General features: G+C 44.3%; 1 protein-coding gene and 1 non-coding gene across 2 annotated transcripts in view; both read right to left on the bottom strand.

Moving 5' to 3' along the window:
* The window catches only part of KDM2B (lysine demethylase 2B), a 153,097-nt gene that overhangs the window by 126,647 nt on the left and 1,260 nt on the right, over nucleotides 1–25,190 (bottom strand). The window lies entirely within an intron of this gene.
* LOC123588670 lies at nucleotides 11,675–11,786 on the bottom strand. Its single transcript, XR_006707973.1, has one exon. It is a non-coding gene; the product is annotated as a U6 spliceosomal RNA (small nuclear RNA).

Here is a 25,190-nt window from a genome sequence, read left to right as displayed (position 1 = left end):
TACTGGCACTCTCCTGCTTTCTGTCAATATACCTGGTTGGCCATGGCCACCCCCAAAACTGTAATCCTAAATGTGCTGTCCTGTAATTCCATTATGAACAGTAATAGTCAGTTAGACTTTGATGATGAGAAAAGCTGGCCCTAAACATTTCTCTAGCCCAACTAGGCCTGATCTTTGGGGTAACCACATGGCACCAGGGCTACAATAAAGGAACATTACAGATGCTCATAGCAGGCTTTGCCAAAAAAAAAAAAACAAAAAAAAAAACTTCCCATATTTTTTATTTCTGCCATTAGCCCCTGTAGGATAGTTGGAGCAAGTAATTTTGAAAAACTGAGGCTCAGAGAAATTATCAATCTGGATGATTTCCTTTGCCCCCATATGGTCCCCAGTCAACACTCCATTCAGACAGAGAGGTGTGGAGAGGAAGTGGCTTCCCCATCAGAGATCGGATGTGAACTATCAGCCCTGGATTGGTCACCCTAAGAGATAGCTTCCCCCTCACTCACCTTAAAGTTTCCTGTCCTAGCTTTCTATATTCTTTTCTACCCACCCCCAAAAACTGCTCTTTGAAGTTTGTTTTAATCCCAGTCCACTAGATGGCAAATACCAAAATTTGTTTCCAGACTGAAATCGCCCAGGTTAGCTCAGTGTGAGTGAGAAGGGGTTAGCCTTCAGCCCCTGTCAAGAACCAGGAACCAATTTATCTGCCTCTCTTTCTCACAAGACCCCTTGAAGGGTAATAGTCTGGTTATTCCTCACATTACAAAGAAAAACTGAGTCTCAGAAAGGCAAAACCACTCACCCAAGCTCACAAGCTTGTAAATGTAGTTGGCGGGGCTCAAACCAGAGCCTGGTTCTGCCATCTCATGGTTTTTTGGATATTGACCACCTTCCTTGCTCCCACATAATGAAATGAACATGTTCAAAGGAGGGTGTCTGGGCTGGAGGGTCAAGAAAAGGAAGTTAAGTGCAGTAAGGTAAAAGCGAAATAGAATGCTTGATCCTGATTCTCCTTTCCTCCCATAGACCCTTCTCTCTCTCCCCATGTGGCCTCATGGTGTCCCCAAAGTCTGGTGTCAGGAAAAGATCCGATGGCAGGCAACTCACTGCAAAAACAGTTAAGTCCATATATCACCCCAAAGGGGAGGTCCTCGCCTGTCAGAATGGAAAAGGGTTGAGTAGTCACCTAATTTAATCCCTTCCCTTTACAAACCATAAGAAAACTACAGACCAGAAAGAAGAATGGGTCAGCCTGGGTTTGTTCCCCTTGGACTCCCCCAGAAAGCCTACCCTACCGCCTGGTCCTAAGTGGTCACTCAATAAATGTTGGGTCCTTGATGGATCACCTTCCCCAGCATATTTGCATTTTCCCTTTATCAGTAATTGGCAGATGAAAGGCTTTGTCCTCCCCTTGAAAGAATTCCAGGCATTTGCTCAAAGTCGGGGAGGAGGTTATTTTGGGCCAAAGGGGGAAGGGCCAAGACCCTTGAGCTCCTGGTGTTGGCTAATTGTCCCAGAGGAGCCGGAGGTAGGTGAGAGAGGGAAGGGAAGATTAAGGTGCTTCTCCAAGAGAAGTACTTTTTCTTGCAGGAAAAAAAGAGCAGGCCAGTTGTATTTGAAACTTAGTAATAATGACTTCCCGGACCCTCCTTCTCATTCTTACAAAAGGCCCAGTCAAATCCTGGCTGTGTTGGCCTCATTCATTCATTTCTTCATTCATCAAAGGTTGATTGAGCAGCTCTGTGCTTCAAGACAGAGGGGATACAGAAGAACCAGCTCTGATTGTAGACATACTCCAGGCTGCACAGGGAGTGGACAGACAGCTCCAAAGGGAGTTAGGAATCCCCAGAATTTAGATTTTCAAACTGTTAGAAACTGAAGCTGTTTTCACACTCATACATGATTTTATAAGAACTCCTGATTTTTTTTTTTAACGTTTTATTTATTTTTGAGACAGGGAGAGACAGAGCATGAACGGGGGAGGGTCAGAGAGAGGGAGACACAGAATCTGAAACAGGCTCCAGGCTCCGAGCTGTCAGCCCAGAGCCCGACGCGGGGCTCGAACTCACGGACCGCAAGATCATGACCTGAGCCGAAGTCGGCCGCCCAACCGACTGAGCCACCCAGGCACCCCAAGAACTCCTGATTTTTGAATGCTTACTATGTCTTTAAGCAAAGGTACTCACAGTTGCTATTTCTTTGAATCCTCATCTAAACCCTAATGAGAGAGAGTCTAGAATTTGCCATCTTTATGGTTACTTGCCCAAATTTTACAGCTGTAAAATAACAGACAAGATTTGCATCCAGGGCTTATAGGAATCTGGAGCTCACAGCCTTTACCATTTACTATACCTCTCTGCAGGGCTGTCCCCTAGGACATGGTCATGGAAATATTCTATGTCTGCGCTGTCCAATACAGCAGCCTCTAGCCGCATGTGGCTACTGAGCACTTGAAATGTAGGTAGTGAGATTGAGGAAGTGAATGTTAAATTATTTTTTAACTTTAATTAAAATATAAATAGCTGTATTATGTAACTGTGTCTACCATTATTGGACTGTGCAATCTTAGTGTTTTCCAGAATTTGTCTTAACTCACCTACCAAGCTGCCTCACAGTCTCATTTGGCACTGGGTCTCCATAATCAACCTTCTGGAAATATTTGTGGAATGAACGAAGGGACCCTGAGAAAATGAACTATTGGAATGATGAGGTGGGGGAAGAGGACAAGGGATGTCTGCAAAGGTTTCCTAGAAGGGGCCATCTGGTACATTGTGAATGTTTGGAGTGTTAGCCCTTCAACCAGTCACTCTGCGTGCCTGCCTGGGGATGCCAGTTGGGTAGAAGATTGTCCCACCTGCCCAGATCTGACAAATAAACTTCTCAAGGACAGATAATTGGTGATGGGGCAGGAAGCCTTAGAAATGGGTAACCACTTCCTGATATGTATCGTGCTGATAGACAGGAACACAAAGATGCAATCCATTGTAACCCTGTTTGCAACAGAAAAGGACTGAATATGGAGCCCCTGGGTGGCTCAGTTGGTTAAGCTTCCGACTTCAGCTTAGGTCATGATCTCACAGCTCCTGAGTTCGAGCCCCACGTTGGGCTCTGTGTTGGCAGCTCAGAGCCTGGAGCCTGCTTGGGATTCTGTGTGTGTGTCTCTCTCTGCCCCTCCCCCACTGCGCTCTCGCTCTTGCGTTCTCTCTCTCTCAAAAATAAACATTAAAAATTTTTAAAAAGAAAAAGACTGAATATGATCTAAGGGAGCTGATTAAATAATCCTTGGACCATTTTTCTGTGCAATGAAATGTTATCAAAACATTAAGAAGAACAAAGTAGTTCTACATATACTGATGTGGGAGGATTTCATGACATCCTAAACATGAAACAATGAGATGTGGAATACCAAATTGTGCTGACCAAGTTGTGCTGACCACTCTGTCAACCAAAGGGAACAAATCTATATCTACATTTATTCTTTCATATGTATAGGATTTTCTTTGGAAATAAATATAATCAAAAAATGGGGGAAAGAACCTGGAAAAGAGAAGAAAATGTATTCTTTGGTACAGCGTTTCATTTTTACCACATGTATGCATTAGAGTTGCCTGATTTGAGATCTTACAGATTCAATTTCACTTTCTGTGTTGTAGTATCCATAATACCTACTCAGGCAGGACTTTCCTTTTATTTTATTTTTTTTTTTTAAGTTTATTTATTTATTTTGAGGGAAAAGGAGAGAGAAAATCCCAAGCAGGTTCCACACTGTCAGGGTAGAGCCCGACATTGGGCTCAGTCCCACAAACCATGAGATCATGACCCGAGCCGAAATCAAGAGTTGGACTGAGCCCCCCAGGTGCCCCAGGAGTTTCATTTTGTTCATCTTTTAAGACAATAAAGTTCAAAATCTGGCAAATCTAAGCCAAATAAATATTGTTTAGGCATATATACATAAGCAGTAAGGCATAAATAAAAGCAAATAAGTGATTAACACAAAATGCAGGAAGAGACTCAACTCTGAACAGGGAGAAGTGCTGGTGATTTCCTGTTTCTTAATATGGATGGTGAACACCTGAGTGTATTCTTTAAAATTTTACAAATATGATTGTACTTATGAAATATTCCACAATCTAAAAATTGTTTGGGGGCACCTGGGTGGCTCATTCAGTTAAGCATCTGACTTCAGCTCAGGTCAGGATCTTGCAGATGGTGGGTTCGAGCCCCACGTTGGGCTCTGTCCTGACAGCTCAGAGCCTGGAGCCTGCTTCAGATTCTGTGTCTCCCCCTCTCTCCACCCCTCACCCACTCACGCTCTGTTTCTTTCTCTTTCTCTCAAAAATAAACATTCACAAAAAATTTTTAATAACAACTGTTTTAAAATTGCTTCAAGTCTAAGGGTACCTGGCTGGCTCTGGGGGGTGGAGCATGTGACTCTTGATCTCAGGGTTATGAATTCGAGCCCCATGTTGGGTGTAGAGATTACTTAAAAATAAAATAATTTTTTTAAATGGCTTTAAGTCTTTCTCCCCCATCCCCACCCATCTACCCAGTTTCTCCTGTCCATACTCCCATCCCCAGAAAACTTGTTAGCATGTCTCTTGGGTATCCTAGCAGAAATAGTTTATGCATTTACACACTTCTATATACTTTTTCTGTTGTTGTTGTTGTTATTATTATTATTATTATTATTATTATTATTATGTCACATAAATATTACCCATTGTCCTCTTTGCTTTTGCCTTTAATATGATCTGGAGATCTTTCCATATATTGTCTGGAGAACTGCATCATTCTAAAATATTAGCTAAGGATGAAGTAAATCTGAATGTCGTGATTCAGAAACAGTTCAAGATTGGTTAAGAAATAAAAAAGTCAGGATATCATATATGCTATGATCCCATTTAAGTTAAAAAAGAAGAAGAAAGAGCTTGAATGGAGCAACAAGCCATTACGTTTGATCACTTCCAAGGGGGGAGAAAACTTTGAGGGAGTGATATAGGGACTATCTCATATATTATTTGCCCTTGTAAATTTATCGAACATTTTAAACAAAAAGGCATAGAAGATAAATATGCCAAATATAACAAGGACTTGCGTTTCCACCTCCTACTTTGCCAAATCCTGGATTTTTGTCATATTTTGTATTGCTTTCACAATTTAAAAAATACTTTGGGGAACAGCATCCTGTACTTTTTTTGTTCAAGTGAGTGGAGTTCCCAAAGACCTTTTCTCTTTTTTCTTTTTTCTTTTTTTTCCCCCCTACCAGTCCCGTGTAGATTGAAGTATCAGGGCAGCTTCCATACAGCCTGAGCATCTGGCTTTGGGCATTTGGGGAAGACTTTGCGAGAGTTCTACATCTCCCTGAGCGAGGATCTGAAGGAAACTTGGAAATAACAGGTGAGTTAATTAAGGGGTTAACTCCAGGAGGCGAGTCCTAAAAGTTCAAAGATACTTTCAAAACTTGCATCTTTGGATTGATGGACAAGTGTATTAACCAATGGAAATCAAACTCCAAGCATTACTTCATCATGCTAAATTGTCGTTGGTTGCCAATCCCCGAGGGCCTGACAGCCTGGCTGGCAGTTAACCCTTTCAGGGACGATCTTGCCCTTAACATCAATTTTATTTTGAAAGATGGAAGTAGGGACGGGTGAAAAGCCTAGAAAGATTCCCCGGAACTTCAAGGTAGAGTTTCGCCCCACAAAGGAACACCCTGGGACAAATTTCCTGGAGAAAAGTTTTGAACTTTTAAAATTGGGAATCAGCTGACCTTGCTTAGTGGGAGGAGAGGGGAAGGGAGAAGTCTGATTCACTTTTTGTGCTGTCACAACAGCGACCAGTGTTGGAGCCAATTCCATTAATCTTGCAGAGCAATCAGTCACTGAGAGGATTGAATTGCATTTCCTGCCCCAAAGATGTAGAGACCGATGACCTTTGCAGCAGCCCTCAGACCCCCCAGTTCACAGCTGGAGAGAGGATGTGTCAGCATTTACTTTCGGGTCTCACCCTGCCCTTTGTTCAAAACTCAAACTCTTTGTGCTCAGGCTGCTGCAGGGGTTTTTGTAGTTGTTGATTTTGCCAATTTTTTTTTTTTTTAAACCTCCCACGTCTTGGAACTTCTGAGAATCAAACTCTCTATTTAGCAGAAGATAATATCTGAAGGTGCCCCCAGAGAGGGAACCAGAATAGACACAGGGGAATTTTAAGAGAGGCCATTGGGCCTTTTGGCTTTCATTACTGCCCCTTCCTGGGCTCCCTGAATGCTGCAGGCTAAACTGGATGGAGCCAGAAGCCCTGCAAGAGGACTGAAAGGCCTCATGTGGACATGGGTCTATTACAGAAAAAACCTTTTACACGCATTACCTCGGGTAAAAAGGGACTGCTAGAACAAGAGCATTTACATAAAGGAACATTCTAAATTCCCAAATCCAGTGAGCTATATGACCTCACACAAGGTGCCCAAACTGAGCCTCAGTTATCCCATCTGTAAAATGGGGGTCATAATATCAAACGTATAAGAGCTACAGGAGGATTGAATGAACCAGTGTTCTGTAACAGGGTGGTCATGGTGTGTGTCTTCATTAAAATGAAGTCGACCTTCTCTCCCCAACAAGCCTTCAAAGTCCGATCGCACTCAACTGTTTTGGGTTCTTTGAATAGAGCTGCTTTCTCTCCTCCAGACCTTTGCATTTGCTGATCTGTGCACCAGGAGTTGTCTCTCCTGCCAGCCGTCCTCTCCATAGCTCTTACTTATCCTCTTGGAACCAGCTTTGGTATCTTCTCTTTCCTGTCCCCCTCATAATACTTACCACATTTTCTTAGTGTTGCCTATGCTGTCAGCACACTGGGAACCCTGGGGCTGTAGGGCCCCTGTCTGCCTCATGCATGGACGTATCTCCTGCCTAGCACAGTGCCAACACCTACTCTGAAAGTACATATCTAAGCGTACCTGGGCTGGCTCAGTCAGTAGAGCATGCAACTCTTGGTCTTGGGGTGGTGAGTTCAAGCCCTATGTTGGGTGTGGAGCCTACTTAAAAAAAAGAAAAAAAAAGTACCCGTCTAATGGAAGTCCAGCACCCCTACTGTGCCTCCCTTAGTCCCCAAATTTCTCACCCTTCCAGAAATCTAGGAGTAACAGTACTGAGATTTTTCTCTTGTCCTGGTTAGCCATATTACAACATCCTTTGCAAATGGAGTCAGTGGCTTTTTAACTCGCCTCGAAATGCACTTCATTAATTCACCAATTACTTATTGAGTGCCTCCTAGATTCCTACACAGAGCAGCCTTTGTAGGAAAGCCTGCTCTTCACCCCATAGCACCTATTCATGGCACAGAGCAGGCCTTTCACCCTGGTGAGGCCAGGATGCTCTGAAATGGAATGGGCAGTTGGCTCTTACCCCAACCCAAAGAGAGGGATCTCTGAGACCACCCCTTGCAAACTGAGAGCAGGTAAGTTTGCCCAGCTTACCCTAGCACAAAGCTCTTTCCATTCACAATACTTGTCATAATTATAATAAAATACTCATGTGTGAACAGTCTATTGTCTGGCTCTCTCTTTTAAAGGAAATGTCCCGGGGCCCCTGGATGGCTCAGTCGGTTAAGCTTCCAACTTTGGCTCAGGTCATGATCTATGATCTCAAAGTTCGTTGGTGAGTTCAAGCCCGCATGGGGCTGGCTCTGTGCTGACAGCTCAGAGCCTGGAGCCTGCTTTGTATTCTGTGTCTCCTTTCTCTGCCCCTCCCCTGCTCATGCTCTTGTCTCTCTCTCTCTCTCTCTCTCTCTCTCTCTCTCTCAAAAATAATAAATGTTAAGATAGGTAGGTAGATACATAGATAGACAGATACATAGATAGAAGACTCTGAGGAGACTGACCTTGGTCTTAGTTCACTACTTATCCTCAGTCCCTAGGGCTTGGTTCATAAAATCTCTATTTTCAGCTTCACTAAATCTTAAACTGTACCTCTTTGAAGATGCAAAGTTCTAAGAGGTTCTCTGAAAGTGCAACAGACAAGGTGGTGTGCCTGGGGAGGTGGTACCCCTTTCTAGCTCCAAAGCCCAGGCTCTCCTCCACTCCATCCCAGACTGCCTGGCCATCTCATGAGATCTCCTGGGCAGAAATTGAGCCGCAGGGCCAAGGGGTGAGGGGAGGGGAGACAGGGGGCAGGGAACCAGCTGTCATCGCAGGCAGCTGAGGCCTGCGAACCCCCTGGTCTGAGAGGCCCCTGGAGTTGCTGATGCTAGGTGGGGAGAGGGGAAGCCGCTCTTTGAATGTGAGCATGGCTTCCCCAGGGCGATGCAGGGGTTTTATCACTGGTCACTAGCCACTTGGTCTCCCGGCTTGATGGCCTGGAGTCTGGAGACCCTGGGCAGAAGGGAGAGTGGCACAGAGCCTGCTGTGGGGGCAGGGCTGGGGCTGGTAGTGCCTCTGGGTCAACAGCAGCCCCAGAATGACCTAGCGGGCCTTAGACCTCTGCTCCTGATCTCTGGAATCCATTCATCTGCCTGAGCCTTGACTTCAGCCCCTGCGTCCGCATCTCCCACAGGGGATCATGCTTAATGTCTGCCCTGGGCGTGGCAAGGACGCTTCAGCAGAGTTTTGTGAGTCCTCCACTCACCTGGGTCAACTTACCCACCTCTGATTATAAACTCTTAGAAGAAAGTTTGATGCTCCTTTTGTTTACATCACAATCCTAGGCACTCAATAGAGGCACAGCAAAGAGTAGAATCCTCAGTCCTTCAAAGGCCCGACTTCTTAGCCTGTAAGTTGTGTGCCTGTGGGTAAGTGACTTCACCCCTCTTAATCTCATTATCATTTCTACAATGGGAAAATAATAGATGTTTGGGAGAATGAAATGAAACCACAGAAACCCCAGTCATCACACGACCTAGTTCCCTTTTCTGCTTTCATTTTCTCTAGCACTGATCACCATCTATCAGATCTTTTATTTATTTGTTGTGTTTCTCCTCCCACTAGGATGTCAACTCCACAAAGCGGCAATTTTAATCTTTTCTGTCCACCTCTGTACCCCCACACCTGTCAAATAGAACTGAACCCATGAGATTCTCAATAAATATTTGTTGAATAAATGAATGGATGGATGCAAAGTGATTAGCACTTGGTAAGTGCCCCATAATGATCGCTAGTTTACCATTGTGATTAAGCACTCAGTCTCTGGAATCTAACTGAAAGCGGAATAATTGAGGCAGGAGAAATTTAGCATCACGATAGGATGTTGGCACTCAAGCTGAGAAATCCTGTGTGCATCATTTACTAGCTGTGTAATCTGGTACAAGTGACTTTGCTTTCCTAAGTAAGGCTCAGTTTTCTCATCTGTAAAATGGAGGTAATAATAGCACCTCCCTGGTAGGATGTGAAGATAGGATAAGATGGTAATGTAAAGCATTTAGTAGAGTGCCTGGTATATAGTAAGTGCTCAATAAACAAGTGATCATCATTATTCATTATAGTAATACGCAGATGAGAGGTGATGTCTAAGTCAATTAAACCATTGCTAAGCACTCAAATATGTCAGGGTCTAGCAGGCTTAATTAATGTTTATTGACCTCGATCTGTGAGCTCCTCAAGGAAAGAGATTGTGTTTACATTGTCATGATCTTGGCCTACAGTAGATATGTGAAGACATGCTGGAAAAATTACATTCTGGACTCAAATATCAGTGAGAACATGGAAGAGCTACTAGAATAATAAGAATACCAACGTTCTGCTATGCACCAGGCACAATGTTGGTTGCTGGAGATAAGGCAATGAGCTCAAACAAACATTGTGGCTATGACTTTCAGGCTAGTGAAACTTAGCAGAGTTGACAGACTTTGTTCCAATAATTGCACAGACAGATGGAACATTGCAACTAAGTGTATCATGACAAGGAGGTATATAGGAGGCTCTGACATATAGAATGTGGGCATGGAGAGGATGGGGTTGACCTGGTCTTGGTTTGAGGAGGAAGTCAAGGAGCTTCTCTCAGCATAGAGCTGAGCCCCGTGGAAAGAAGAGGTCTTGGCTAGGCTGAGGGTAGGGGAAGTGTTCTCAGCAGAAAAAATAGCAGATGTAGAGGCCTTATGATGGGGGAGTCCATGTACTAAAGGAACTGAAAGAAAGCCTGGATGATCCCAATGTAGTGAGCCGATGGCAAAGGACAGGGGTGAAATAAACTGGAAATAGAAGTCGGCACTTTGGAAATTAATTGGGCAATGTGTGGTAAAGCTGAAAGAGTGTACAACCTATGATCCAGCAATTCCAACTCTAGGAACATTCTAGAGAAACAGCCACGAGTGCACTGGGAAGCATGAACAAAGAAGTTAGCCCTAGCCGCATTGTATGCAGTCTCAAAAAAACAGTGAAACGACCCAAATGTTCATCAACAGGAGAATGGACAAATTGCAGAATGTTTTCCTTGAGTTCCTCAGAAAGCAGTCTGCACCAAAAGTTAGTGTAGTACTCCTTTATCGGAGAATGCAGTCCTGAGGAAGCAAGAGAGAGGAAAAGGGGCAGTGAGACAGGGAAAGAGGGTGAGTCAGTATGAGGGTACCAAGGAGTGGCCATATTTACCATAGCATCTTGGACAGTTCTGGGGGTCGGAAGAAGGGAAGAGAATTATCTGCTGGCTCCTGGTCCAGCATTTGCCCATGGGGTGTAAACCCCCCCTACTTGGAGATTACCCATGTGTAAGCACCTCGGACGCCCCTTAGTGCTGCACAAGGAGAAGCCCGAGATGGAATCTAGTTGGCCAGAGCCCACGCAGAATCGGTCACCGTGTAAGGGTCAGGATGGAACAGGTCACCAAGGGAGATTGTCTGAGAAGGCAGACTGAGAAGAGCTGAGGAGGCCTGTGACGTATGTGATGTAATACCAAATAGTATACAGCAGTGAAAGAGACGTATAGCTGTGTACGTGCACATGAAGACTAGCCAAACAATGTTGAGTTGAAAGGCAAGTTGCAGAAGAAGGTACAAGGTAAAGTTTATTTATATAAAGTTCAAAAAGAAGCCAGTGTAGACAACATGTATAAAAAAGGAGTGGAATAATAACAGATAAATCCAAAATTGAGGCTACTAGTTGCTTCTGGGGAGTTAGGAGGAAATTGTTATGAGGCCATGGAGAATTCCAGAGAAAATGCTGGTGATGTTGGGGGTTTTGTTGTTGCTACTGTGTTTTTGTTGTTGTCATTTTTTTTTTTAAATAATGTTTTTTGTTTTTTAATTTTTTTAACCTTTATTTATTTTTGAGACAGAGAGAGACGGAGCATGAACGGGGAGGGGCAGAGAGAGAGGGAGACACAGAATCGGAAGCAAGCTCCAGGCTCCGAGCCATCAGCCCAGAGCCCGACGCGGGGCTCGAACTCACAGACCGCGAGATCGTGACCTGAGCTGAAGTCGGACGCTTAACCGACTGAGCCACCCAGGCGCCCCTCATTTTTTTTTTTTTTTAATGTTTATTTATTTTTGAGAGAGAGAGAGAAAGAGAGAGAGGCAGAGCACGAGCCGGGGAGAGGCAGAGAGAGAGGGGGACACAGAATCTGAAGTAGGCTCCAGGCTCTGAGCTGTCAGCACAGAGCCCAACATGGGGGTTTGAACCCATGAACTGTGAGATCATCACCTGAGCCGAAGTCAGACACTTAACCGACTGAGCCACCTCTCTGTTGTTGTTATTTTCAATATGGAACACTTCACACGTTTACATGTGTCATCCTTATGCATGAACCATGCTAATCTTCTCTGAATTGTCCCAATTTTAGTATATACCCTGATGAAGTGAGGAGGGTTTTTTAATTGCAGCAAATACCACACAGTTTATCATTTAAATCTTTAATTAAAAAAAAAAAATTTTAAGTAGGCTTCACACCCAGGTTGGAGCTCAATGCAGGGCTTGAACTCAAGACGCTGAAATTAAGACTTGAGCTGAGATCGAGGGTCGGATGCTTAACCAACTGAGCCACCTCTGCATCTCTAAGTCATTTTTTTAAAGATTATATTTTTATTTTTATTTATTTTTAATTTTTTAAAATGTTTACAGCCCTCTTAGCACAACGGGCAGCATGTCAGTCTCATAATTTTTTTAAAACACTTACTTATTTTTGAGAGAGAGAGTGTGCGCACATGTGCACATGAGCGCGGGGGTGGCAGAGAGAGGGAGTCACAGAATCCAAAGCAGGCTCAACACTGTCAGTGCAAAGCCCCACATGGGGCTCAAACTCACAAACCATGAAATCATGACCTGAGTCTCAGTCGGCTGCTCAATCGACTGAGCCACCAAGGCACCCAAAAGATTATATTTTTAAGTAATCTCTACACCCACCGTGGGGCTCAAACCCACAACCCCGAGATCAAGAATCGCCTGCTCCACCCACCGAGCCAGCCAGGCACCCCTTCATTTAACTAATTTTTAAGGGTACAGTTCAGTGGCATTAAGTATATTCACATTCACGTTGTGCAACCATCACTACCATCCAACTCTAGAATCTTTCCTTCATCCCACTCTTGAATAGCTTGGGCTACTCTAACAGAATGCATCCACAGGGTGGCTTAAACAACAGTCATTTCTTTATTACAGCTCTGGAGGCTGGGAAGTTCAAGGTCAAGTTGCCAGCAGATTTGGTGTCCAATGGGGGCCATCTTCCTCACAGATGGTCTCCTCACTGTAACCTCACATGAGGGAAGGGGGCACTCTACAGTTTCTTTTATAAGGGCATTAATCCCAATCATAAGGGTGAAAGCCCACTTCTTGGTTTGTAGCCAGCCGCTTTTTCCCTGTGTGCTCACATGCCTTTCCTTGGAGCGTGTGTGGAGAGAGATTTCTCTCTCTTCCTCTTATAAGGGCACTAATCCCATCAAGAGGGCCCCTCTCTCCTGACCTCTAAAATGTAAACGTAATCATCTCCCAAAGGTTCCACCTCCAAACACCATTACGCTGGGGGTCAGGGTTTCAACATAGAGTTTTAGGAATTTCAGCCTATAACAATCCCAAACAGAAACTCTACACCTACTGAATAACTGACTCCCCAAAATTCCCTCTCCAGGCAGCTCCTGGAATCCACTATTCTATTTTCTGTCTCCATGAATTTGTCTACTCTAGGGACTTCCTATAAGAGGAATAATACCATATTTGTCCTTTAGTATCTGGTCTATTTCATTTCGCGTAATGTCTTCAGTGTTCATTCATATTGTAGCATGTGTTAGAATTTCCTCCTTTTTGGGGGCACCTGGCTGGCTCAGTCATTAAGCATCCGACTCTTGACTTCAACTCAAGTCATGATCTCATGGTTCGTGGGATTGAGCCCCAAGTCAGACTCTGCGCTGACAGCATGGAGCCTGCTTGGGATTCTCTCTCTCTGCCCCTCCCCTGCTCGTTCTCTCTAAATAAATAAATAAACATAAAAAAAAAAAAAAAGAATTTCCTTCCTTTTTAAGGCTACATAATAATCCATAGTATGTATATAGCGCATTTTGTTTTCCCATTCATCTGCTGATTGACATTTGAGTTGTTTCTACCTTTTGGCTATTGTGAATAATGCTGCTATAAAAGTGGTGAATTTTTGTTTCTTAAGTTGATCATGATAATAATATATAATTTTTTTAAATTTTTGAAATGTTTTTATTTATTTTTGAGACAGAGAGAAACAGAGCATGAGCGGGGGAGGGGCAGAGAGAGAGGGAGACACAAAATCTGAAACAGGCTCCAGGCTCTGAGCTGTCAGCACAGAGCCTGACGTGGGGCTTGAACTCACAGACTGTGAGATCATCACCTGAGCTGAAGTCGGACGCCTAACCAACTGAGCCACCCAGGTGCCCCAAATATATAATTATTTTTAAGCCACATGTATGTTTATTTCCTATTTTTAAAGTTTAGAACTGCATAATATGATTCTTTATTACTAAACTGGTCCACAGTGGCACTGTCTTCATTATTTTGCATGACAGTAAGTACCTCCAAAAAGTAATTTAATGACTCGGTTTTACTATGACAAACTCAGTATTTGCCATTTCTTATCAAAATAATTGGTATATTATTACAGTTATCTTTGTAAATGTTCTAAACAACCTGATCATTAAATAGAAGACCCCAGTAAAAGGTAACAAATAAATGAGTTAATTTTTTTATTAATTAAAAATAAAAGGGAGCACCTGGCTGGCTCAGTCAGTGGAGCACGCAACTCTTGATCTCGGGGTCATGAGATTGAGCCCCATGTTGGGGGTAGAGATGACTTAAAGGAAAGGGGGTGGTTCAGTCAGTTGAGCATCAGACTCCAGCTCAGGTCATGACCTCACGGTTCATGAGTTTAAGCCCCGTTTCGGGCTCACCGCTCTCAGCATGGAACCCACTTCAGATCCTCTGTCCCCCTCTCTCTCTGTCCCTCCCCCTGCTTGCACACACTCTCTCTTTCTCTCTTAAAATAAATAAAGAAAGAAAGAAACGTTTAAAAATAAATAAATAAAATGAAATAGTTAAAATGGTAATTTTATGTTGTGTGTATTTTGCCACAATTAAAAAAGAAGGGAAAGAAGGAAGGAAGGAAAGTGTCAGATCAGGCAAAACCTGATGACTGCAGTGAATATTTGAGTCTCAACAATTTCTTTTTATTTTTTTTAATGTTTATTTATTTATTTTGAGAGACAGCACACACCCAGAGGGGAAGAGGGGGAGAGAGAGAGAGAGAGAGAGAGAGAGAGAGAGAGAGAGAGAGAATCAAGCAGGCTCCACGCTGTCAGCACAGATGCCTACTTGAGGCTTAAACTCACGAACCATGAGATCATGACCTGAGCCAAAATCAAGAGTGGGAAGCTTAACCAACTGAGCCACCCAGGTGCCCCAAGTCTTTAACAATTTCTGCACATTGCCTCAGTTTTTACAAGAACAGATTACATAGAAGTCCAGTCAAGGGTTGCACCAAAGGAGGAGGACTTAATCCCTCATTTATTGCTGGAAGAATCAAGCCAAACGGAGGTTGGGCAGCCTGTCAGAGGCTCCCGGCTCCTGGCCAGCAGCACCAGGGTGAGGACCCAGCTATTGCCCTCTTGCCTAGTGTATGAATGAACAACTGTCCATAGGGGAAGCAGCAGTAACCAGATAACAGGCACTGACTGAGCGTGTGCTACAGACCAGGTCCTTCCTGGGTGCCCAGGGGATGGATATGCAAGTGAATGAGAGGAGAGTCTATCTGACCTTCAAAGAGCTGGTTCCCAGGTAAGAAGATAAGACTCAGAAAGGTACCTGCCAGTACAAGTTGATAAGGGGCCCCTCTGCAGTCTGAACACACCCACATTACTGCCTTATCTTTGTATGTTAGAGTTATTTATTTACAGGCCATTTTAGCAGGAAGACTGGGGGCTCCTTGAGGACATTCATTGATTCAGGTATTTACTGAAAAGTACTGTGTACCTAGGCACTGATTTGAGACAGCTGGTATACAATAAATGTTTGATAAATGTACTTTGCCTAGCATTCAGTAGGCATTCAATAAATGCTCTTTGAATTGAATAAACAATGCATGAATAAATAATTTGCACAAGGCCCGGCATACAGCAGGTATTCAATAAATGTTGAATTGCATGAAGGAAGGAATAGCACACTGGAAGTACTCGTTAAATGTCGCACCCTCCTGCCTGTCTGACCTACCTCCATCCTGAGCCTGAATCCTGGACATGGAAGCCCAAAGACCAAATTGGATGTGCTGATCATCATCCATCCATTCATCCATTTAACAAGCATTTATCAAGGATCTACTGTTTGCCAGTCCCTGGGGATATAGCAGTGAACAAGCAAGTGTTTTTCTCTCATTTGCTCACATTCTGATGGAGGAGAAAGACAGTAAATAAGTTAATAATTAAAAAAAAAAAAAAGTAACAGTAAGTAAACCCCGGTGACATTAAGTAAACCCAAGTGATGTGAAGGACTGCAGGGAGGTGAGAGGAGTGTGTGAGAGCGATTAATCCGGGAAAGACCTCTCTGAGAAGCGGACATTGGAGAAGTCTGAAAAGGAAGAAACAGCCAGCCAGCCATATGAAGATCTGGGGAAAGAGCGTTTAGGCAGACGGAACAGCATATGCAGAGGCTTTCGGGCAAGAACGGAGTCGGACTGTGGAAAGAACAGTGAGAAGCAAGTAGGTTCCTATGCAACTGAGCCAAGGGGAGGGCGGGACAGATAGGAACGGGTTAGATCACAGAAGGCATTCCCATTAATGGTAAGGAGCTTGGGTTTTATTCTAACTCAGATGCAAAGCCATTGGAGGGCTTTAAGCACTGTGGGGTAGCCTGAACAATGAACCTCCAAAGATGTCCACATTCCTATTCCTTGAACCTGTGAGTATATTACTGCATATGGCAGAAGGGGCTTTGCAGATCTGACCAAGTCCAGGATCTGGAGATGGGGAGATTATCCCAGATTATCCAGATCGACTGAATGTAAACACAAGGGTCCTTATCAGAGATAGAAAGGAGGGTCAAAAAGAACCGGAGATGTGGCAACAGAAGAGATTGGATAAATGTGCTTTGAAGAAGGAGGAAGGAGCCACAAGCCAAGGAATATGGGCTTCCAGTAGACGCTGGAAAAAGCAGAGAAATGCATTTCTCAGAGCTTCCAGAAGGAACCAGCCCTGCCAGCCCCTTAATCTTAGCCTCTGATAATTCATTTTGGACTTCTGGCCTCCAGAATTGTAAGAGAATAAATTGGTATGATTTTAAGCCACTAAATTTGTGGTAACTTCTTGCAGCAGCAACAGGAAACTAATCAACCAAGGGCGCCTGGCTGGCTTCGAAGGTGGAGCATGTGACTCTTCACCCTGAGGTCGTGAATTTGAGTCCCACATTGGGTGTAGAGATTACTCAAAATAAAATTTTGAGTAATAATAAAAAAGAGGGCACCTGGGTGGCTCAGTCAGTTAAGAATCCAACTTTGGCTCAGGTCACGATCTCATGTTTCATGGGTTCAAGCCCTGCATCAGCTCTGCGCTGACAGTGTGGAGCTTTGCTTGGGATTCTCTCTCTCTCTTTCTCCCTCTCTCTCTGCCCTTCCCCCATTCATGCTTTCTATTGCTCTCAAAATAAGTAAATAATAATAATGAAGGGTGCCTGGGTGGCTCAGTCGGTTGAGCACCCAACTCCTCGTTTCGGCTCAGGTCGTGATCTCACAGTTCGTGAGCTCCAGCCCCACATTGGGCTCTATGCTGACAGTGCAGAGCCTGCTTGGGATTCTATCTCCCTCTCTCTCTCTCTCTCTCTCTCTCTGCCCCTCCCCTGCTCGGTTTCTATCCCTCTCTCTCAAAAATAAATAAATAAACATTAAAATAATAATAAAGCTAATCAACTGGACAAGGAACAGGATCAGACTTGTTTTAGAAAGATTTTTCTGTTTGCTGTTACAGAATGGCTTTAGGAGGATTAAAAGTAGAAGCAGAGACACCAGGGAGGTTACTGCAAACTTCTGAGCGAGCAATGGTGGTGGTCTGGATAAAATGGGAGAGATGATGCTGGATGGGAGAGCTCAGATATAGTCAACTGGGTTTTCTGATGGATTGGATGTTGTAAGGGAAGGGCTCGGTGAAGGAAAGCAAGAACTCATCACCACCACCACCCCCAACGTCCCCACCCTCCCCGGGGCCTCACGGAACCACATCACACTTGACAGGCTATTCCTGGGATGCTGGGCATTTTTGCATGATTAGGCTGGAACACTTCTCTGGGAAATACATGCCTTCAGCCTGAAAGGTTTTTACAAGCCAGGGCAGAGGATTAAAGGCAGTCAGGCTGAGGAGAAATCCCAGGGTCAGAAGACAGCTGAGCATGGAGACTTTTACTCTAAACCTTAACATTTTCATTTTTCACTCCCTGAACCCAGGGTGTCACGTTAAATACATGTTTGGCAACATCGGCTGTTCTATTTTTCTTCTTAATTATACAAAGAGAGAGACTGGAGGTGGCTCAGCCCCAGGCTGGGGGAAGCCAGGAGGCTTTGGCACCAGTGGGAGGCAGAGACACCAGCTAAAAGTCAAGAGGATTTGAAATCCTTTTGAAGGAGCATGGAGACCAAACTCCCAATTCCCCTGAACTCAGTGCGGTCAGCCCTGACTCAGGGTTTCTAAAAGGAGACTGACAGAGTCACCAGCTTAGAATGGAGAGGGGACAGATGGGCACGTGTCTGAGATAAAAATATCACCAGCACCAAGACCGTTCCTGTGCCGTGAATTTATACCCAGGCCTCTGTCCTCCTCCTTCCTTCCATCCTCTGAGCAGAAAATGGCTAACTAGATCGTTCTTCGCATTTACAGAGTACTTCCTACTGTGTGCCAGGAACTGGGTTAAACTGTTAACTCGTGTTATCTTACTGTACGCACTCAACTATTCTATGCGGAGAGACTACCATACTACTGTTATCCCCATTTTCTAGAAAGGGAATCCGGCTCATGGAGTTGAAACGTGACCCCTGCTCCCTTATGCTGAGCCTGGGCCTATCTGCCTTCAACTCCATGCTTTGCCCTCACTCTGCTTTGCTCTGTAGCACAGGCAGACCAACACCAGCAAGCTGCCAGATCGACTGGCTTCCGCCAGATTGGCCAGTGGGAGGCAGTGATAGGAACCAGGTGGGTGGGAGGAAGGGAGAAGCCAGGATGGTTCTCCCTTTCTATCTGCCTCAGGCAGTTATCTCCAGCAGCAGCCACATTTCCTGTGTCTCCACCTCCCACCAGGCAGGCCTTCTGTGGGTCCAGCTACTACCTGGTGACTCCAGCCCCTCCTGCATCCCAGAAACCCCAGCTCCTCCCCCAGTGGCTTCAACCCCAGAGGTGATCAAGGCCCTCCTGCTGTTGCTAATCTGCGCTTGCTTCCCCCTCCCCGGTCTGTCTTCTTCCGTAGCTCTCCCACTGCCTACAAAGCCATTCCCCTCCTCTGGTGTCTGGTTTTTCCCATTGGATTCTCACTGATATTCTGCCTTTAGTAGATACTCACAGATTACCCAATTCATTAGATTTGGAATGAGACAATCCCCTTTCATCGAGAACAGCACATCCCACAAGAGGGAAAATAGTAACCACAGTTTACTGAGCATTGTGCTAATTGCCAGACAAATGTTCTTTCGTGGAACACTCACAACAAACCTTTCTGCCAAGACCCACTGCTATTCCCATTTGACAGATGGGACTCAGGGAGGTTGGGTTGCTTGCCCAAAGTGACACAGTTACAAACTGACAAAGCTGGGATTCAAATCCAGGTGTACCTAGCTCCGAAGTCTGTATCTTTTTCTAATCTCTGTTGACATCTTGAATACACTTGCAGCCCTCTGATGAGCTCAACTCCCCTGGCTGACTGGAAGACCCCACCTCAGCTCACTCTGGGGTACTTATATTCGGTTCCTAGACAGCTGCAGCAAAGTACCACAGCCAAGATGAGTGAGAACAACAGAAATTATTGTCTCACAGCTCTGATGGCCAGAAATTGGAAATCGAGGTGTATTTCTGAAGTCTCTATAGAAAGATCTGGTCCAGGCCTCTCTGCTAGCTTCTGGTAGCATCAGGCATTCCTTGACTTGTGGATGGCCATCTTCTCCCTGAGTCTCTTCAAATCATCTTCCCTCTGGGTACGTCTGTGTGTGTTCTAATTTCCCCATTTTATAAGGACACTACTCATATTGGATTAGGACCTACCCTAATGACTTCATTTCACTTGATTACCTCTATAAAGATTCTATCTCCAAATAAGATCATGTTCTGTGGCACTAGGAGTTAGGATTACAAGGTATCCTTTTGCAAGGACACAATTCAGCCCATACAGTCCTCCCTGATCTCCGATGCTGAGTCTCTAGAGTGTGGCCTAGTTGGTCCTGTTTTGCCAGTGAAGATGTTAGATCATCCAGGAAGATGTTTAATTCTCTGACACCCTGCCCCTTGAAGAGATGCATTGAGTCCCAAATCATGTATGCATTGACAACATTTATCCCATTTTACTCCAAAATATAGAGAGAGACGTAAAGCACCTTGTGTGGCCACACCAATTTTGAAAAAGGAGAACAAAGTTGGAAGGCTTAATTTAGTTGACTTCAAGACTTATTTTTTTTAACGTTTACTTATTTATTTAGAGAGGGGGAGACAGAGAATCCCAAGCAGGTTCCACACCATCAGCTCAGAGCCTGACGTGGGGCTCAGACTCACAAACTGTGAGGTCATCACCTGAGCTGCAATCAATGGTCAGATGCTTAACCAGCTAAGCCACCCAGGTGCCCCGACTTCAAGACTTATTTTTTTTTTAATGTTTATTTATTTATTGAAAGAGAGAATGAGCTGGAGAGGGGCAGAGAGAGAATCCTAAGCAGGCTCCAGGCTGTCAGCACAGAGCCTGGCACAGGGCTCAATCCCACAAACTATGAGATCATGACCTGAGCTGAAATCAAGAGTCAGACACTTAACCGACTGAGCCACTCAGGTACCCCAAGACTTACTTTAAAGCTAGACTAATCGGGGCACCTGGGTGGCTCAGTCAGTTAAGCGTCTGACTTTGGCTCAGGTCATAATCTTGCAGTCCGTGACTTTGAGCCCCGCATCGGGCTCTGTGCTGACAACTCAGAGCCTGGAGCCTGTTTCAGATTCTGTGTCTCCCTCTCTCTCTGACCCTCCCCTGTTCATGCTCTGTCTCTGTCTCAAAAATAAATAAACGTTAAAAAAAAAAAATTCATACCAACATTGCCTATAATTGCAAACAAAACAAAACAAAACAAAACTGGAAACGACTCAAATGTCTTTAAAAAATAAATAAATAGGGGCGCCTGGGTGGCGCAGTCGGTTAAGCGTCCGACTTCAGCCAGGTCACGATCTCGCGGTCCGTGAGTTCGAGCCCCGCGTCGGGCTCTGGGCTGATGGCTCAGAGCTTGGAGCCTGTTTCAGATTTTGTGTCTCCCTCTCTCTCTGCCCCTCCCCCGTTCATGCTCTGTCTCTCTCTGTCCCAAAAATAAATAAACGTTGAAAAAAAAAATTAAAAATAAATAAATAAATAAATAAATAAATAAATAAATAAAGCTAGACTAATCAAGACAGGATATACTTGCAAAAGGATAGACAAAGTGAGCAATGAAATAGAGGTGGGGGGGCCAGAAACAGACCCTCACATATGCAGGGACTTGGTTTTTGACAAAACCGTCTTCACATTTTATTTTTTTATTTTTTTTTTTTTTAATTTTTTTCTTTCAACGTTTATTTATTTTTGGGACAGAGAGAGACAGAGCATGAACGGGGGAGGGGCAGAGAGAGAGGGAGACACAGAATCGGAAACAGGCTCCAGGCTCTGAGCCATCAGCCCAGAGCCCGACGCGGGGCTCGAACTCACGGACCACGAGATCGTGACCTGGCTGAAGTCGGACGCTCAACCGACTGCGCCACCCAGGCGCCCCGACCGTCTTCACATTTTAAAAGAGAAAGCTTACTTCACTCAAAAATCAGTTTGAAGGTGACCTGGCTGGCTCAGTCAGTGGAGCATATGACTCGATCTCAGGGTTGTGAGTTCAAGCCCCACGTGGGTATAGAGATTACTTATAATTAAAAGTTAAAAAAAAAAAAATCAGTTTGAGATGGATCATATGCCTAAACATACAACAATACCTCTAGATCTTTTTTTTTAAATCCATGTTTTAAAGTTTTAAAACAGGTGAATATGACCTTGGGGTTGGCAATGATTTCTTAGCCAGGACAGAAAAAACACTACCCATAAAAGGCATAGGCACAAACACATGGACCCAGCAATGGCTCCTGACCAAGGGGGAAGAGTGAGCCCCACAAGCCCAGGAAGTGGAGACCAGGGAGAAAGAGCAGGGACTCCCCAACATGCTCTCTGAGCTCCAGGCCCAGAGAATGATTTGGAGATCAACAGTGAAGTCCACAAATCCTAATTCTGAATTTTACAACCTCTCCCCTGACAGTTACCTAACTTTGTTTCCGGCTTTCTTTACCCACTTCTTCCATTCTGAAAGACTTCTGGATCATTCACTAAAGCTGCCTTCCAGATGTCTTGTGGAGTTGGCATCAGGGCCGGGCAGCAGAGGGATTTCACACATTCTGTGTGGCACACAGTGGGAGTCACAGGGAGGCCTATACCAATTCCATACAAGGGAAACTTGTGAACTGTTAAAAATAACCATTACGGAAATGCATGGCTTCTGGAAGGAGTGAGCTTCCTATTACCAGAGGTATACAAGCCCTGTTCTGTGGAGGCATGAGTTCAAGAAATGGTGGTTGTTTTTATGATTATTAATTTAGGGTGTTTTTTAAACATTTATTTATTTTTAGTAATCTGTATACCCAACACAAGGCTCAAACTCATGACACCTAGATGACTCTTGAGTCATAGGTTCTTCAGACTGAGCCAGTTAGGCACTCCTAATTTAGGGGTTTTAAACCTCAGAGCAGAGGGGGAGGCATAGATGGGAGAAGGAAGTAAACAGAAGCAAGGGATCAGATTACGATGGGCTCCAACAAAGTACTCTCTCTCTCTCTCTCTTTCTCTTTATTTATTTATTTAAATGTTTTATTTATTTCTGAGAAAGAGAGCAAGAGCAGGGGAGGGGCAGAGAGAGAGGGGACAGAGGATCCAAAACGGGCTCCTCCCTGACAGCAGTGAGCCCGATGCAGGCCTTGAACCCACAAACAGTGAGATCATGACCTGAGCCAAAGTCGGAAGCTTAACTGAATGAGCCACCCCAGGCGCCCCAAAGTACTCTCTTTTTAAAAGTGGAAAATTCTTTGAGCTTTTATTGAACAGGAAGTGGCAAGAAGGTTCCTCTTCAGCTGGGCATCAAATATACCTCTCCTATTAATCTGCCTGAGAGAGGTGACTAGGTGTCCACACTCAGGGTCCATGAATAGATATTTCTAATACCTCCATTTTTGCTAAGAGCACTGGGGGCTCAGAGAGGTTAAGTAATTTGCCCAAGGTCACATTGCAACTGAGTGGACAAGGGAACAGCCAACCCCAACCATTGTAAAAGACTGAAAGTACTTAAAAACTAAAGCCCATCTAGTTCAGTGGTTCTCAAACTTTGCCCTAAGAACAAGCTAAAACTAAACTGCTTGGGTGGTTTTTAGTAACTTACACGTTAACAAAATACCTCTGGAGATGCAGGCAGGTGTGAGTTTGATGGTGGTGAAGCCCCAGATCCTAAAGTCCCACTCTAAGGTTTAATGTCCTGTAGTACTTACTATACTCATTAGTTTTCTGATTTTCCATCTGGAAAATGGTGATATTAATAGCATGAGTTGTAAAAAACTCTTGAGTTGAATACAATATATTCAATATAATAAAATAATAAACAATGAAATCATTTCACGTATTTAATATAACCTATAATATGGGGGGCCCTGGCTGATTCAGTCTGTGGAGCATGCAACTCTTGATCTTGGGTTGTGGGTTTAGGCCCCATGTTGAGTATAGAGATTACTTAAAAATAAAATTTTAAGGGGCGCCTGGCTGGCTCAGTCAGTAGAGCTTATGACTCTTAATCTCAGGGTCATGAGTTCAATCCCCATGATGGCCATGGAGCCTACTTAAAACAATATTTAGGAGCACCTGGGTGGCTCAGTTGGTTAAGCGTTGGACTCTTGATTTCGGCTCAGGTCATGATCCCAGGGTCATGGGATGGAGCCCCACATTGAGTTCCACGCTGAGCATGGAGCCTGCTTGAGATTCTCTATCTCTCCCTCTGTCCCTCTCCCCTGCTCTCAATCTCTTTCTCTCAAATTAAAAATAAGAAATATTAAAAAAAAAATAAAATAGGGGTGCCTACGTGACTCCACCAGTTAAGCACTGGATTTTGGCTCAGGTCAGTATTTCACAGTCTGTGTATTTGATCCCCGTGTCAGGCTCTGTGCTGACAGCCTACAGCCTGCTTCGGATTCTGTGATTCCCTCTCTCTCTGCCCCTCCGCAGCTCATGTTCTAGCTCTCTCTCTCTCTCAAAAATAAACAAACATTAAAAAAAAAAGAAAATTAAATTTAAAAAGTAAATAAATTTTTAAAGAATCTTAAAAAATAAAATAAAAAACTTAAATATATAATGAGTATATAACAATTTTAATAAAATATATCAATTATATGCAATATATATTAAATCATACGTGTTATATTTGTATATTATGTACTTATTTACAATATATAAATTACTTAATAATAAAGGGTTTAAAATAGCACTTGTCATTAGTAAGCACTACTTAAGCATTAGCTTTTTTTCACTCCATCTTACCAGGAGCTTGCTACCCCATCTCCAAGGGCAGCTCGGGCCATCTTTGGTCAGCCCTGGGCTGTGCCCACAGCCACAGCGGCAGGGTGCAGCAACATTTTCAGTTGGAGCTCTATGGGCTCACGCACAGAGTTGACTGAAAAAATTCTATTTGGATTTTTTTTGGATATAAACTCCCAAAGGCTGAGAGCACACGTCCCTGGCCACTAGGGGGAGCTACGCGTGGAGTTTGGAAGCACCGCCGGGCTGGGCAGCTTGGGTTTCAAACAGGATTCTCTAATGGTTAGTCTGGGATGGAGTTGGTGCATCTCAGGTCCCGGCTGGTGGGGAAAAGTTACTAACCACAGGCCTTTCAGGGCTATAGGACGTAGGGCCGGAAGCAGGGATTACCCAGATGCCTCCCCTCCAAGTCTGGATAATATTTTTATTTTTTCTGCTCTGCGCATGTGGTAGGATTCAAACTGCAGAGAATTAGAAGGAGGGGGGGAGGGGCATGATGGAGGAGTTGGAGGAAGGAAACGTGGCCTCATCCCAACTCCAAAGCCCCCTGCTAAACTGCCACTCCCAGATCCCATTGTTCCTTCTAAATCAGCAAATCTCTCCTTCCAGCTTCCAGCCTCTTCCCCTTTCAGACGTGGCCTCCCTCAGGCCCCACCAGCTTCCAAATGTTGTGTGTACCCAATTCTGTCTGAGCAAGGATTCTTCAGACCCAAGCACATCTTATTCATTAAACATGCTTCAAATAGGAGTTTCCTGTGCACCTAATCCCGTGAGAGTCCCTGGGGTGTTGACAAAGTGACTTAAACAGACACCAACTTTGCTCTCAGGGTGCTCATTGGCTGGGGTGGGGACAAGGACAAACAGGTCAATACATAAATAAACTAGGTGATTTCAGATACTGTAGTAATCAGAATTCCAAAAGAAATAAAGTAGGGTGAGATGATGGAATATGAGATAGGGG

The sequence above is a fragment of the Leopardus geoffroyi genome, chromosome D3 (genome assembly GCF_018350155.1).
Source record: "Leopardus geoffroyi isolate Oge1 chromosome D3, O.geoffroyi_Oge1_pat1.0, whole genome shotgun sequence".
In the NCBI taxonomy this organism is placed as follows: Eukaryota; Metazoa; Chordata; class Mammalia; order Carnivora; family Felidae; genus Leopardus; species Leopardus geoffroyi.
Note: the sequence above shows the minus strand (reverse complement) of the source record. Positions and strands in the feature narration are given on the sequence as shown.